This window comes from Gavialis gangeticus, unplaced genomic scaffold, assembly GCF_001723915.1.
Source record: "Gavialis gangeticus isolate Ggan-Ray unplaced genomic scaffold, GavGan_comp1, whole genome shotgun sequence".
NCBI lineage: Eukaryota > Metazoa > Chordata > Crocodylia > Gavialidae > Gavialis > Gavialis gangeticus.
In genome coordinates, this window is record NW_017729033.1 from 59,910,702 (window position 1) to 59,914,475 (window position 3,774).

The following is a 3,774-nucleotide window of genomic DNA, read 5'->3' on the forward strand; positions in this document are numbered from 1 at the left end:
GCCCCGCCCCGTGTCCCCGCAGCCACGGCCGGGCCGGGCGCTGCGCCCCGGCCGCTCTCGGCCCCGGGCAAGGGAAAGCTGAAGCGCCCGCCGGAGCCCCCGGGGAGCGGCGCGGCTTTAGCTTTAGCTTTCGCTTGCCGCGGGGGAGAAGGAGCCACAGCGGCTGACGTGGTAAATACCGGCCCCCTTGCAACGAGCTGTAGTCGATGCCTCTGTGTGGACCGGCTGCCGGGCCCTGCGGGGCAGGGCGGGGCCTGTCCATGAAGTCGGGGGCAGCCCCGCTGGGGGCTGCACATGCCCACGAGCCCCCTGGCTCTGCCGCCGCTCAGCTGGCCGCTGCAGCTGGGTCCCGGGCTAACATGCCAGGCGCCTTGCGGTCTGGAGCCAGCCTGCCGGGTGCCCTGTGGTCCAGATCTGGCTGGAGGGCCAGAGAGGGTTGGCATGCTGCCTGTCCCTAGTCCAGCTGTGATCAGATCACCTCTTGTGTATAAGGCCTTGTTCATGTGGGACACTTCTAGTTGTTAGGCTTGATACTTTTGTTCTAGAATAACAGTCTTGCGGTTTTTTCTTTCCCTGTCTAGCTTAAAACTCTTCAATTAAAGATCAGCCTGTCCACATAAGGAGTTATCCTGGTATCATTGTGTAAGTTTAATTTCTCATTTCGCTTATTCTGAAATGTGAAATTATTAATTATCCTGTCCTGGGTAAGGCAAACGCTGTGTTTTTCCAGGACCGGGGCCTAAAAGTTCAAGAAAACACAAGATCTCTGCGTGGGGCAGTTCATTTAGTTGGAAACAAAACTTGCAGTCCTTTGTCTTGATATTTTTTTCCCCCTGGCTGACCTTAGCATGGGTGTGGATCGTTACCCATGCTAAGTTGTTTTCACTTCTGGTTTCCTTCAGAGCTCTGGGAACTGACCAACAAGGGTTGCAGTTGTAGTTTGATTGTTGACCTTTGTCCTTTAGTGGTGGTGGAGTACAATGTAACTGTACCTGGCTTCTATTTTAACCTTATTCATGCAATAATTTGCATACGTGTCACAAAGAAGAAATATTATTTATTGTATAAAAGGTAGCTAGCTTTGGCACTGCTGGATGACTTGTGCCATGTCCAAAATTCTTGATTGCACTCTTTACTTTCCAGACGTTCCATTGTAATATGGGATTATTGCTAGCCTGTGTATATGAATTATATTCTCATTTTTTACCCCACTTTGTCTAATTCCTTATACTTTGCCTATTTCCTTATGGTTCATCTAGGTTGTTCCCTGCTTTGGTATTTCTTATTTCTGTAACATTGGCAGAATGTTCCAGGATCTCGCTTTAAAGGCCTCTCTGGATTTTTGTGAAGTAAAAGTTCTTGTTCTCTTTGTGTTTTATTTAATTGCAGGGCCTTTGGGACTGCTGTAGTGTTGACCTCTCGTGTAACTGAGCAGAATTTAGAAATCTGTCAGTTCCTCAGATTGTGAGGTCAGGCTATTTTTACAGAGAAGTAAGAGAAAGGAGCCTATTTATCCTCTTGAGATTGTGTTCAGTGTGTTGTTTTGTTGAGGTCCTGGCTTCTGGTTTTAGTAAGAGTATACCAAGCCTGCTGTCCTATAGCAGTACTTGGACAACATGCAGGTTGCAGTTGTCACTTTTCATTTGCGGGACAGTGTTTGAACTATAAGGCTGGGAAATAGAAGAGGGGACTGTATTTATAGAAATACATTCATCATTGCTTGTTAGATGCAGTTAGAGAAAGATTTGTTTCAGTCCTGCAGATAACCTCCATGTTTTTAACTATGGCCGATGTCACCCGTTTAACTTAATACAGACTCTTCAGTGCTGCTAAAATTCACAAAAATGCATGGTTAAGCAGTTTAGTACGCATGAAGTGCCATCATAGCATTGGAAAGTTGTTCCCTTTCAAGTGCGGATACCAGTACAGCTACAACCTGGGAACCTGACTAAATGTAAGTTGTAACTTCACAGTTAGACCATACAAATGGCACTTAAAACATGAGCATCCTCACGTTAAAGCTCATTAACTCATGCTAAATGTCTTCTGAGCATCTGTTATGGCACTTTAGGTTAGTGTTAACTCTACGACTTCTTACCAAGCTCACATTAGGGTAACTGCAGTTATAGAATCATAGAAAATCATAAAAAATGTAGGGTTGGAAGGGCACCTAGTCCAGTGCCATACTCAAAGCAGGATCATCCCAGCCAAGGCTTAGTCTAGCTAGGTCTTAAAAATCTCTAAGGATGGAGATTTTGCAGCCTTTCTGTATAACATGTTCCTGTGCTTCACTGCACTCCTAGTGAGAAAGTTCTTCCTAATATCTAACATAAACTTCCCTTACTGCAACTTTCGAGACTGTAGTTCATTGGTCATCTGCCACCACTGAGAAGAGTCTAGCTCCATTGTCTTTGGAACCCCACTTTAGGTAGTTGAAGGCTGTTATTAAATCCCCCTCTCAGTTGTCTTTTCTGCAGACTAAATAGGCCCAGTGTCCTCAGCCTCTCCTCGTAAGTCATGTGCCCCAGCCCCATAACCATTTTTTTTTTTTTTTTGTCCTCTCCTGGATTCTCTCTTATTTGTCCACATCCTTTCTGTAGAGGGGCCCAAAACTGAACACAGTACTCCAGATGTGGCCTCACCAGTACCAAATAGAAGGGAACAATCACTTCCCTTGATCTGCTTGCAGTGCTACCAATGCAGCCCAGAATGCTGCCTTCTCAACAAAGGCACACTGTTGTCTCGTGTTCAGCTTATTGTCCACTGTAACCCCCAGGTCCTTTTCTGCAGAGTGTTGCTGATGGCATTTGGTCCCCAGCCTGTACCGGTACATGGGATTGTTCTGTCCTAAGTGCAGGGCTTTGCACTTGTCCTTATTTGAACCTCATGAGATTTCTTTTGGTGCAGACTTCCTATTTACCTCAGTCTCTCTGAATCCTATCCCCACCCCCCAGCTTGGTGTCATCTGCATGCCATCCCATCTTCCAGGTCATTGATGAAGATACTGAAAAGGTCTGCTCCACAGAGATAAAATGAGCAATTTTTGGCCCTCCAGTAACCTAGGGTGCACGACTCCCAGCCCCAGCCTGCCTCCTGCTCCATGGACAAACTTTTCACTCTCCTGAATGCCCAGGGGTTGTGTCCTGCCTGGGTTGTAGCAGGTAGTGCCCTGTAAGGACTCTGAGAGGGGTTACAGCAGTGGGGACATGGAGCTGGGAAGCAAGAAGCATAGAGGCTGTGGCTTCCACTGATGGGAAGAGGCTTTGTTGAAGAGAGCCCTCCACTGACCCCTGCTGATGTGATCCCTCCCCCCCCAACTTTACCAGAGAGGCCTGTGCCTTTCACTGTCTTGGAGCTAGGTAAAAGCCAAAGAAAAGTTCAATTAACCTTGGTTACATGAGGTTAATTTAAATTTTTCCATATGGCCTGGCCTGCTTTCCCTCAAACACCCTCAGCTCTCCTCTTGCCAGGTGGCTTAAGAGGTGGTGTGGCTTCCCTCTACACGCCCCCCCCCCCCCCCATTCCAATCTTGAGGCTTGGGGGCAGGGGAGGGAAGAAAAGCTTTGCTACCAGCAGGAAGCTCCTGGAGTTTAGCACGGCAGCAGAATAGAACAGGGAAGCATAGAGCCCTCTCTGGGGAAGGTGGGCCTGAGATCATGTTATGGGGGCTGGGGCTGGTGGAGGGCTTGCAGAACAGCCTTCTTCCACTACCCACCACCCCCAGGTGGGAATGCAGGGGGCCTACAAAGGTAAGCCACAACCCCTACACTTCTC

General features: G+C 48.0%; 1 protein-coding gene across 3 annotated transcripts in view; it reads left to right on the top strand.

Moving 5' to 3' along the window:
- Positions 1-6: 6 nt before the first annotated feature.
- KLHL5 (kelch like family member 5) overlaps positions 7-3,774 on the top strand; it is a 205,921-nt gene continuing 202,153 nt past the window's right edge. For 2 of the 3 annotated variants that reach the window (XM_019526389.1, XM_019526387.1), the window contains exon 1: positions 7-171. The gene's annotated coding sequence lies outside the window, so the exon portion shown is untranslated. Of the gene's footprint in view, positions 172-581; positions 643-3,774 lie in introns of all 3 variants that reach the window. The other variant, XM_019526388.1, reaches the window with a different exon arrangement.